The 12,938-nt window shown below is 39.7% G+C and overlaps 1 protein-coding gene across 2 annotated transcripts in view; it reads right to left on the bottom strand.

Annotated features, from left to right (window-relative positions):
• Nucleotides 1-12,938, bottom strand: part of IQCH (IQ motif containing H) — a 257,001-nt gene that overhangs the window by 126,503 nt on the left and 117,560 nt on the right. The gene's annotated exons all lie outside the window — the stretch shown is intronic.

Genomic DNA, 12,938 nt, shown 5'->3' with positions numbered 1-12,938 from the left:
ATTTCAGAAGTGAAAGATATTATGATCACCTTTAAGTGAGTGGTCAAGACACACACTACCACATTATCATTTAGCATTCAATGGTGGGAAGATATGAATCCTAGTACTGATTTAACACACACATATCATAATATGAAGATCTGGCTAGTATATATCATTAAAACTCATTACCAGATGGATATCTTAGAGATCACTCAAATCTATTAACATTTTTATAAAAGTGTTATAAAATTGTTCAAGGAAACTGGTCATAAAAAGTTACACATTTAGTTTACTTTGATACAGTCACCTGACCCCCAATCTCTGTGATTTTTTACACATGCACGCATGGTCTGAGAAGCGTGTTGCTGATTCTGTGATCATAACTTATCCACCAGTCTGAAAAACAGGGTGAAGCCTTTCTTTGCATTCCTTTGGATAACTTCAAATGTGCCCGTTAAAAGTTGTTTCTGACTTCATAAAAGATATCACTTTTTAGCATTTTATAGTTCTTCTGTCATCTTCTCTTAATATCCAGAGGTCATTTTTACAAGGAACATTATGTTATATGTTATCACCTTTGTCATTCTTAGGGTTCTCTTGACATGTGTTCTTTTATTCTTAAGTCTGGTATCTTCTTAGGAACATATCTGGGGCTGTCCCAGGTGGATTAGAATCACAAATCTGATAACAAAACCAAGGGAGCATTTGCTTTTCATTTTGTTCCCATCTGTATTGACATTTTAAGCTACGAAAATACTTTTATTTGTATTTGGCAAATTTCTAAGAATCGGATGCTGAGCAATTTTTTTTGTTCTTTACACTTCCTATGTTAAAAATAATAAATGCTATTTAAAAAATCAAATCAGAGGTTGTTTAGATGACAATAGCAATACATGTCACCCCCCCTTAACAAAAAGGAAAGGGAAATTGTGTTGTGTCAATGTCCACTCTGTATCCACTACATTTCAATTCTCAGAACCTATTCTACTGAAGACATAGACACTCTGCTTATGATGTACATGTTCCTAATGGCTTGGAGGGGTTGGGGGAGACGGAGCATACAGATTTTCAGACCCTGAGTTCTCGTCAGTAAACCCGGTATTAATTTACTGTGATAATTGTTTCTTCTTGCTTAGGGATGTAAGGAATAGATTGTTTTCAATATGTCAGCGTTCTCAGATGTATAAGCCCATCTTTACCAAACTGTAGGGTTATAATTACTCTTTGCATTTTGAAGAGTTTTCAAAAAACCCAAAAGAAAACCCCCCCAGCAATTTATCCATAACGATTATGCCACAGCACTGAGTTGAGTATTATTACATCAGATTATTCACGCATTTTCTTTTCTCCGGTCCTGGGGGGCGGAATAATTAATTAGACTGCCATCTCAAGTAAAAATGCTGAAAAACAAGTGTTAAGTCCAAAAGTGCACATTTCCTTTTACTTTAGAAGCACACTTTAAACAGCAGTGAGCTTTTTGTGTACTTTTAACTTGAGTTGTTATAAGGCATAAAAATGAGGGAAAAAGTCTTCTTGCCAAGCGTCTATCCCTTTCTGATCTAATCAGGGCGCCAGAAGAGAATGCAAGCTATTTGGTAGATGAAAACAAATTCCTTCTCTTGGATGGGCAAGAGAAAGTTGGAGAAGTAATGCCTCCTTCAGCAGCCACCAGTGCTGGCAGGAGAGGCTGCCACTCCTGGTGGAAAACAAGTGGCACATGTTCCAACAGAAATGGCCTCTATGGCCACATTTCTTCCTCCCTTCAGGAACGGTCTCTGCTAGTAGGAATTAGAATTCAGAGAAGAATGACAGTGCTTCATCAGTGAGAAATAGCCATGCAAAATAATCACAGATGGATGTGTATGGAGCTGGTTCGTCCTGCCAGTCACGTGTGATGCAGTCAACAGGACTCTGAGACTTCTATAAGAAGCAAAGCTATGGATGGGAGATTTGCCAGAGAATCTTGTCTCCTTGGCAATACTCAAGTATTTCTGAAACTTCTTATATTCACAGTGAGACATGTGGAATTAGGGCCATCTATGAAAATGGGACAACCTTGGGAGAAGTTGAGAAAGGAGAGGACTCACATCTCTCTCAGACAGTGCCTTTCCATGGGGTGGGTCTAGGGTTATGTACATCAGCAAATGCATTTTAGACCTTCTGAAAGAACAGGCTTGCATGGCAGTGGGAGCGAAATTTATCAGTGGCTGTTTTAGAACAAAGGAATGACACCTTTCTACCTTCTTGGAGGATATTCCAGCAAAGACCTGCTCTCAAAGGAAACACACTCCTGGACATCAAACAGACCACTCAGGCACTGGGAAGCTATGGGTTTGCAGTCAGCTAAAGCATAACTGTAGTACATCTGTCACAGGGAACGCCACACTTGGGAGCACTTTAGACTTGGAGCAAGAAAAGACACGCCTCTCAAGAGAAAGGCTTCCCAAATTAAAGCCGTGCATCAGCATTGTGAGATCCATTGAGCAGGTAAAGACAAAGCTGCTTCAAAGCTGGCTAGGAATAAGAGCCCTGATTAAAGGTCACGCCATGCTTCAGGTTCGGGCTCCTTCTGTTATTCTTTATTATTTATCTCCGTGAACTTGTCCACTATTATTTGTTGGCTTTCTTTCTTCTTTCTTTCCTTTTTCTTTTCCCCTCCCTTCTTTCCTTCCTCCTTCCTTTCTCTCTTTCCTTCCTCCCTCCTTCCCTTCCTTCCTTCTTTTCCCTTCCCTCTCCTTTCTCTCTCTTTCTTTTTCCCTTCCTCCCTCTCCCTTTCCTTCCTTTTTAAAGACGTGCTGTAATCCCAATATGATATTACTGACTTTGGGGCAATTTTTGTTTCCTTCTAGCCAAGAAGGATTTCTGTCAAAACACTGTATTCTCACCTGGTCCTTCTTGGGTCACAATCATACTTTTGCAAGATGCCTGTATTTACTAACTGGTCCACACAAAGTCCAAACCTGTGGCCTAATTATTAGCATCTTGCTCTAACTAACTAGCTGGGAAATGTTCTTCGTTTGCAAAGTGTAATCGCTAATCAGATAACTTTGAGAGTTTCTGGAGCAGTTCTTTAGGCAAAATTCTAAATCCAAAACAAAAAACAGGAAAGCAGGATGATGATTACATATGTTAGTAGGTCACAGATGTTAAGCAAAAAAGATAGACCCAGTGTTGCATTCTGAAATTCAGAAATACTAGCTGGGTGTGGTGGTGCACACCTGTAGTCCCAGCTACTTGGAAGGCCGAGGTGAGAGGATCGCTTGAGCCCAAGAGTTTGAGGCTGCAGTGAGCTATAATCACACCACTGCACTCCAGACTGGGTGACAGATTGAGACCCTGTCTCTCAAATAAATAAATAAATAAAATTTAGAAATAACCACTACAAAGAAAATCACATTTCTAAGACAAATGTCTTTATGAAAAATGTTCTTTTCATTTATGTGGACAGTATGTGGGTGTGGCGTTAAACTGGATCCATAATCAGATACAAGCAGGATCTCATAGTGGCAAATGGCCAAGTATTTGGGATAATACCACATGGATATCATCTTTAGAGAATGATAATCATTCCATTACCTAGAAGGATAGACTAAATTCCTTCTGAAACTAAAAGCCAATGTTCAGTTTCTCAAATACCCAAATATATCCATTAGTAATTAGCCCAGGCAATTGCACTGTGTGAAAAAGAGTAAGTTCTTCCTGCACCTTATGGCTCTAAATGTGAGTTTGGATTTAGAATGTAAATGGAATGTCCCTCAGAGATGGAGTCCTTATTCTTTCCCAAAGACCAGGGATGCTATTTGTCTGACCCTGCTTTTAAATTGTGTTCAGGGTCCACAATGTGTTGAGCTTCCTATAGAATAAACATCAGGACCTCAGCTGGCTAGAACTGTTCAAAATATGTACATGATATTCAGAGAGAGTAGCTCACCTAATCAGGGGTCTGGAATTCAGCATAGTCACAGGCCTGAATTTTAGAGGACGAGGGAACTTGAAGGTCACTGGCCTTGCCTTTTTCTCAATAGGTTATTATGGGCCCAGGGAAATTAGCCTTGGCCTTAAGTCCAACTAACCTGGGTTCAAATCCAAGCTTTGCCAATATGTGCTACATACTCTTGGGCAAGTTACTACACCCTCTGAACCTAAATTTTCCTTATCTGTAAAAATGAGAGGTCCCTGCAGAGCTGCTGTGATGATTACAGTATGTGTCAAGAACCTTTAACAGTGCCTTAACCCTAGTCAATGTGGTTTTTACTATAGAGAAGGAAACTGAGGCTCAGAGAGGTTAAATGACTTGCCCAAAATCACAAAGCTAGTTGGTGGATCTTCTTAATTTCCAAGACAGTATTTTTGTTACTATATGACAAAATTCTGTTCCTAAACAACCCAAATCCATATATAACCAAAGGAAGGAGAATAAGTGCTATAAGAAGTGTGTCTTTGCTACTCTTCCATTTCCTTTCATCAGCCCCTCTTCCTTCCCATCGGGTGCTTTTTCTTCCACACCCTACCCCGTGCTGACCCCTGCCCCCATACCACCAGTGCCCACAGCCTAAACTGTCTAGAACTCTCCATATGGACCCTTACTAAGCTGTGCTCTTCTTAGCCTTCCTTCTACCACCTTGTATGTTAGAGCCAACCTGGCCTTGATCTGCTGGTTTTTTCTTTTGCTTTTTAAAAAACTGAATGATAATTATTATTTTTAGAGACAAGGTCTCCCTGTGTCATCCAGGCTGGAGTGCAGTGGTATGATCATAGCCCGCTGCAGCCTCAAACTCCTGGGCACAAGTGATCCTCCCACCTCAGCTTCCCGAATAGGTGGAACTACCGGCACACATCATGACGCCCATCTAATTTCTGTACTTTTTTTTTTTGGTAGAGATAGGGGTCTCGCTATCTTCCCCAGGCTGGTCTTGAACTCCTGGCCTCAAGCGATCCACCCACCCCAGCCTCCCAAAGTGCTGGGGTTACAGGCATGAGCCACTGCACTCAGCTCATTTTTTCTTATTTGATAGGCTGGAAAGCAATTTGTTAAACTAATTCCTATCAATGTGCTAATGAACATAACATGGTGTGGTGTATCAGAAGCAAGAAGACCCAGAATCTAGTCTGTTACCACCTTCCTCTGTGGCCTTGGGAAACCAATTCCGTGGGTTTCAGTTTCCATTAAGAGATCACTCAAGGCACTTCTAATTTTGATACCTATGCCTCTCTGACTTAATGTGTCACCCCTTCAGGGGTATTGGCTTTTTAATAAACTTCTGGAGCCAGTAAAGCCATCAAATCAAAGGCAACTATCTCCAATGGCATCACTTTATGCACCATGAAAAAGACCTGGGGGATTTTTTTTTTCCTATTCTATTTTTTAGATAGAAAACTCCTTCTAGTAACTCTGAAATCAAAATAGATGAACGGCTGCCCACACCACCTATTGGTAAAGGTGGTCATGAGAAGAGAACCCCAAAGAGTGATATTCCAGTATTCTGGGGTCTGCAAGTCAATGGCTCTCAGTTCTTAGTACCAAGAAATTGTCTAAGTAATCTGTAAGTGCCAATTAAAAGTGAAAGTCAGAGTCCTTAACCTTTACAAAGAATAAACGGCAAAAACAGAACTCATTGAGCAGAGACATATAAAAGAAGAGACTTGAGTGCAAAGGCCACTCAGATCAGCAGCAATTTTCTAGAAATAATTTCTGCAATTGCTTTGAAAGGTATCTTTATTCAAATGAGTCTTCCTGAACTCTGAAACACTTCCTGAGGAGAAAAATCCCTGTCCTTTGATGCATCCTCATGGAACAAAAACACACGATGGATCAAAATCTGGTTGAAGATCAAACAGAACACAATCAAGAAGATTTTCTAAATAGATGGTCTATTTTCAGTCAAATGTGAAATTTCCCTCTGCAGACACATTTCATTTTAATGCTGCATTGATTTCATCTTTTCTGTTACACCTCTAATATTCTCCAAGAAATTGGAGTCTCCACTGGGGACAATGATGATGGATGGGTTGAACCTGCTGGGGATGTGGACAGGAAGCCTGACAGGATGGGAATCAAAAGCAGCCTGGATTCCCAGATCTCTGAGCAAAGACACATCATCATTTTCTCGACATGTATAGGAAAAAGAGCAAGCCTCAAAAAGGACTGCTATTATCACCAAAGTAAAGCTTGACATTCCAATTTTCCTGAGAAAAATGTGGGTCTAGTAAGTTCCTTGATCACAGATCACTAAAGAATACTTGCAGAATTTCTACAGAGCTCTACCTTGTCATACTCTCTATACCTATATACGTGTTCTTGTTTTGTTTTTGAGACAGAGTCTTCCTCTGTTGCCCAGGCTGGAGTGCAGTGGTACAATCTCTGTTTGCTGCAACCTCTACCTCCCAGGTTCAAGTGATTCTCCTGCCTCAGCTTCCCAAGCAGCCAGGATTACAGGCATGCGGCACCACGCCCAGCTAATTTTTGTATTTTTAGTAGAGATGGGGTTTCACCATGTTGTCCAGGCTGGTCTTGAACTCCTGACCTCAAGTGATCTGCCGGCCACGACCTCCCAAAGTGCTGGGATTACAGGCGTGAGCCACCGCGCATGGCTTCTATACCTACATATGTATTCTGGTTTATTTTTCTTCATAGCACTTATCTCACTCTTTGATGTTATATTCAGTATCTGATTATTGCCTCTCTCACTAGAATATAAATCTCAAGAGGGCAAGGACTAGGTTTGCTTTGTTCATTGCTGTGTCCCCAGTGCCTATCTAGTACACTGCCTGGCACATGGTAAAGGTCAAAAAGGATTAGTTGAATGAATGAATGTATGAATGTATGAATGAATGAATGAAAGTACGAATGAATACTAAAATTTAAGCTTATAGCCAGTTGGACTGGGTTCACAGTACAAAGCTGTTCCATGTTCACACAAGTTATCTGCAAACTTGTAGCTTGAGTTTTGGAGCACTAATGCAAAGTTTGGCTACTGAGATACAAAAATGTCCATACCCTTCGATCAAGAAGTTCCACAGGCCAGGTGTGGTGGCTCATGCCTGTAATCCCAGCACTTTGGGAGGTCAAGGCAGGTGGATCGCTTGAGCCCAGGAGTTCAAGACCAGCCTGGGCAACATGGTAAAACCCCATCTCTACAAAGAAATGCAAAAAAAAAAAAAAAAAAAAAAAAATTAGCTGGGCATGGTGGCACATGCCTATAGTCCCAGCGACTCAGGAGGGTGAGGTGGGAGGATTGCTTGAGCCCCGGCAGGTCAAGGCTGCAGTGAGCCACGGTCATGCCACTGTACTCCAGACTAGGTGACAGAGAGAGACCGCATCTCAAAACAAAAACAACAACAATTGTTTATTAATAATGTAACATTTATAATTTAATGTCAAGCAATAGGATGAATAAGAAAATTATGGTATATCTTTAATAAAGAATATTATAAAGCCACTAAAAATGTTTTATGAATTTAAAATCATATATGTAAAGGTTTATGATAAATTGTTAGATGAAAAGAGTAAAATTACAGTTGAATATACAGTATAATACCAACAAAGAATATGCCAAAGTTTAAATAGTACCAAAGGATTGTGATATGGGGAAAAAATCCTTCTATACTTTTTTCTCTTTTCTGAATTTTCCAAATTTTCTATGAATGATCAGGTCACAATTTGATCAATGAAAGAGATAAAGTGAAAAAATAAAGGTTATCTTGTTGGCTGATAATTTAACCTTTTTTCTGTTGTATATAAGTGAAATTAATCACATGTAATAAAAATGTTCAGTTAGACAATGCTATGAAGAGTAGTAAACACAATCCTTATAGCTTTTCTCGGTAATTACAAGAAAAATTGTTTTGCAAGAATTCCAAAAAAATTATTTGGCAAATAAAACTATATAATTTCAATTGATTTGGAAAGTTTAATGATGAAAATACATAGGTGAGGATGGCAATTTCTAATGAATTACAGAAAATGGTAACTGTTTTTAAAAGATTCTCCATGCAAATCAAAACCACAATGAGATACCATCTCACACCAGTCAGAACGACCATTATAAAAGGTCAAAAAATAACAGATGCTGGTGAGGTTGCAGAGAAAAGGGAATGCTTATACACTGCCAGTGGGAATGTAAATTAGTTCAGCCATTGTAGAAAGCAGTTTAGTGACTTCTCAAAGAACTTAAAACAGAATTACCATTCGACCCAGCAATCCCATTATTGGGATATACCCAAAGGACTATAAATCATTCTACTGTAAAGACACATGCATGTGTTATGTTCACTGCAGCACTATTCACAATAGCAAAGACATGGAATCAATCTAAATTACCATCAACAGTAGACTGGTTAAAGACGATGTGGTACACATATACCATGGAATACTATGCAGCCACAGAAAAGAAAGAGGTCATATTATTTGAAGCAACATGGATGGAGCTGGAGGCTATTATCCTAGGGAAAATAACACAGGAACAGAAAACCAAATACTGCATGTTCTCACTTATAAGTGGGAGCTAAACATTGAGTACACGTGGACACAAAGAAGGGAATGACACAGGGGCCTACTTGAGGGTGGAGGCTGGGAAGAGGGTGAGGATCCAAAAACGACCTATTGGGTACTATGCTTATTACCTGGGTGATGAAATAATCTGTACACCAAATCCCCATGACACACAACTTATTAATACCTATGTAACAAACCTGCATATGTACTTCTGAACCTAAAAGTTGAAAAAATAAAAATTAGGCTGGGCACGGTGGCTCACGCCTGTAATCCCAGCACTTTGGGAGGTTGAGGTGGGCAGATCATTTGAGGTCAGGAGTTCGAGACCAGCCTGACCAACACGGGGAAACGCCGTTTCTACTAAAAATAAATAAATAAATAAAAATTAGCTGGGTGTGGTGGTGCACACCTCTAGTCCTACTTACTTAGGAGGCTGAGGCAGGAGAATCACTTGAACTTAGGAGGCAGAGGTGGCAGTGAGCCGAGATTGCGCCACTGCACTCCAGCCCGGGTAAGAGAGCAAGACTCCATTAACAAAAAAATAAAAAATAAAAAAAATCAAGGTTTGTGTTTTTTAAAAAAGATTCCAACAGGTTTTTTTGTTTTTTTTGTTTTTTTTTTCATGTCTGGATTTTTCTTTTCTCTTCTTCCTTTAAGATGATAAGTTAAATGAGGTTTTATGAGAGAAAATGAGTCTAAAAGAGAAAAAAATAGCTTTGGACTTGCTTTTGAATCTCATTTTGTATCACCAGGTTGCAGAGCTCTAATTCTCTTAAGACCTGCCCTCTCTCCAACCCTTTAGGGCAAGATAAGAAAGGAGACTAAATTGTGTTGGGAGCAAAGTGAACCAGGGAGGCACCCTGTGCCCTTTAAGAAGTAGGCTTATTCCCCCACCAGATACGACATGTTAAAGCCAAAACTGCCGCTAGATATCATCTAGTGGTTTTGAAAGCATACATTTTAAAGCCTCGAACATTTTGTTCAAATACTATATAGTTTGATGGTAAAGAGGTAAAATAGAAAACCCAGGTGTTGTGGATATAGGGGCCTACAGCCCCTCACTGATAGGAGCTTTTGCTTCTCTTCTTTCTCTTGGGCTGTGGGGTGAGGATTCCCTGGGGTTGTAGGGTGAGGATATGGAAGCCCCTTAAAAATACCGATTGGATGCAATCTTCTTTGTATACAGATAGGGGGAAATGAGAGCTGATAGGCACAGTGATATGTTTAATGTCACACATATTGCCTGATTAAAATATTTCAGCTGACTCACCCATAAAATAATTACAGTTTTCTAATGAGAGGATCAGAAGTATATGTTGGGAAAATACTAAAGAAAGTAACAATTGAAAAGAATGACTAAGAGAAGTGAGATCCCAAATTTGAGATTACAATGTTATCACCCAAACCTATTCTTTCTACACCAAAATAAATTTTACAATGGAGGGATGGCTTGGGAAATAGGATTTTCTATTATATTTTTCTTCCATTTGCATTTTTTTTATTTGGAAATGTTTTGGAAAAGTTTTTTTTTTTTTTTTTTTTTTTGAGACGGAGTCTCGCTCTGTCGCCCAGGCTGGAGTGCAGTGGCCGGATCTCAGCTCACTGCAAGCTCCGCCTCCCGGGTTCACGCCATTATCCTGCCTCAGCCTCCCGAGTAGCTGGGACTACAGGCGCCCGCCACCTCGCCTGGCTAGTTTTTTTGTATTTTGTAGTAGAGACGGGGTTTCACCGTGTTAGCCAGGATGGTCTCGATCTCCTGACCTCGTGATCCGCCCGTCTCGGCCTCCCAAAGTGCTGGGATTACAGGCTTGAGCCACCGCGCCCGGCCTGGAAAAGTTTTAAACACACAGAGAAGTATGGAGAATAATATAAAAAACTACCACGGACACATTTTTGTTTAATTTTTCGTCTTCTTTGCTGTATATATATAAATGTGTGTGTGTGTGTGTGGTGTGTGCATATATGTGTGTATGTTATATATATACAAAGTTAACATCCTCTCTGTATTTCTTTTCACTCTCCTTCCTCTTTCTCCCTGTTCCCAGAAGCAAACACACTCATGAATTTGGTCTGTACTCCTATAGTAGAATAAATATCTGTTTGCTTGTTTTATCCATAAAATAGATTTTTATTATCAAAATATAAATTAAAATTAAGTGAATCTTAACATAATTTTTATGCTTGCCTTAAATAAAAAGATTTATTTGCTGACAGGAAAATTTTAACAACCTCAAACCTTTGAACTAGATTCTTGAAAATAAAGATGCCTCAGATTTATCGAAATAACTATGACAAACTCTACTATCATTTTTTATTTTATTCTTCGGATCCTGTGTAGAGCCTGAATGACTTAAACTTATTCAACTTCTTAAACTGGATTTGGTTAACTGAGCTATATGATAGAAAAGGCTGTTAAAGTCGGAGCTGATGAAAGCAGACACAGCAACAAAGGTGATCACTGCTGTCTGTTATTGAAGGAAACAGTCAAGGACACAGAAACTGATTACCTGTATACATGATATTGAATAGAGAAAATATTACATTATATTAGTTAGGCAGAAATGTAATATATTTTGGAAATGTATTAAGTGTAATATGTTTCTGTAAAAAATGATTGAGATTTATAAAAATTTCCCCAATGCTTTGGGGCTCTGGTAGTTACATAGTCCAGTGTTGTATGCTGGCTCTGTCATTTACTAATTGGATGACTAATTGAATGATAATAGTGCCTACTGCACAGAAATCCTGTGAAAACTAAGTGAGATAATCCACTTAAGACATTAGGAACAGAGCCCGGCAAAGAGTAAGCACTCAGTACATGTTAGCTGCAAGTAGCAGTAGCAGCAGCAGTGGCAGCCGTAGTAACACTATTTGTGAGCCGTAGTAGTAGTAGTTGAAAAATTGACCCAGGTGGAAGCATTCATAACCTGGAACGTGCAGAGAGCACAAACTCTGGAGCTTCACTCTGTCAGCTGGATCCTTTGCACCCTTTTGCCAACTGAGTGGGCCTGGGGACAACTGCAGCACATAGGTTCTGCCTGCTATGAGGGTTCACTGGGTATGAAAGATGCTTAGTACCATGCATGCAGGACATGCTCAGTCAACATTAGCAGTTACAAATATTCCAGATAAATAATGCCTTAGTGTTTGTAAACACATCCTGTTTTTAACCTGCAGAATCAAGCTCACACTTTTCTCACAGTAAGACGTCAAAGGAAGCAAGACGAAGGATCTAATTGCACTGATTAGTTTACTAAGGAGCAATCTGTCTAGGTACAGAGGGACTGTATATAATCATTGATGTAAATACAGCTCTATCTAGGCACAGCTCTGCAGGAATAAAATGTGACCCCAAAGGCGGGCTCTTTTTCCTTGAAAGCAGATGGCTAAGATCCCCGTGAAATTCTTACTGATAAGAAGATCACCAAGAAAGGGAGGCCTAGAAGATGCTCTTAATAATGGACCAATGAGTCATGATAACAAGTACTTTTCCAAAACACTTTCACACACATTAACGCATCTGATCCTTGCAGCAACCCTATGTGAAGGAAGGTATTGTCCTCATTTGTCAGAGGAGGAAAGTGAAGAGCAGAGAAGTAAAGTGACTTGCTCAAAGGAGAATCCGGTGCATTCCTACTTCAAGTTCAGGACTTTTATTACCCATGCATGACCTTCTGGAATGTTCCTTGCTGGCATGTACTTGCCATATTGTGGGGGCTATTTCGTTTTTCCAATATTTTTGTTACCTTAGTTGTTAGGATTAGCTTAACTCTAAATCCCATCTGTACTACAGCATACACGCAATATGCTGCATGTGTGTGTGCATCCTATAAGCATGCACACATACAAGCACGTGCTGGGGAACAACTGCATTTATTTTTCACATTTTATTTCTTTTTAAGTGTACTTTTAAAAGATGAAAATCTGTGATTGAGGTTGAAGACTGATGTGATTCAGCCAAATTTTAAGGATGCTAAGTCATTTGGACTGAAGCCTGAGAAGTAATTCAGTCCCAAAAGAAGGCAAAAAGGGTTTTCACTTTAAATGAACCATGTTTTTTTAAAATTTTTTTCTCTGAAACCATGATCTAATTTCTTTTATAAAAGAAGAAGCGATATTTATTTCCAGAGTCCAGAGGCAGCAGACACGCCCTCTTAGCAGGGACTTTTACCGGGCTGGTCAGGGAGGGGGAGGTGGGATGGGACACCCAACACTTTTTCCATTTCTTCAGAGGGAAACTCAGATGTCCAAATAAATTTTAACAAACGCATTAAGAGGTTTATTTGGGTAAATGGCCCGTAGTGGCTTTTGCCCCGGAAAGGAGAAAGGAACAAGCGGGTAGATGATTTCTAGCAGGCAGGAAGTCCTGTGCGGTGTCACCATGAGCACCTCCAGCTGTACTAGTGCCATTGGAATAATAAATTTGATATGGTGGTGGAAAAAAAAAAAAAAAAAAAAAGAA

Source organism: Macaca thibetana, chromosome 7 (genome assembly GCF_024542745.1).
Source record: "Macaca thibetana thibetana isolate TM-01 chromosome 7, ASM2454274v1, whole genome shotgun sequence".
Taxonomy (NCBI): domain Eukaryota; kingdom Metazoa; phylum Chordata; class Mammalia; order Primates; family Cercopithecidae; genus Macaca; species Macaca thibetana.
The sequence above is the reverse complement of the archived record's forward strand: the minus strand, read 5'-3'. Positions and strand labels throughout refer to the sequence as shown.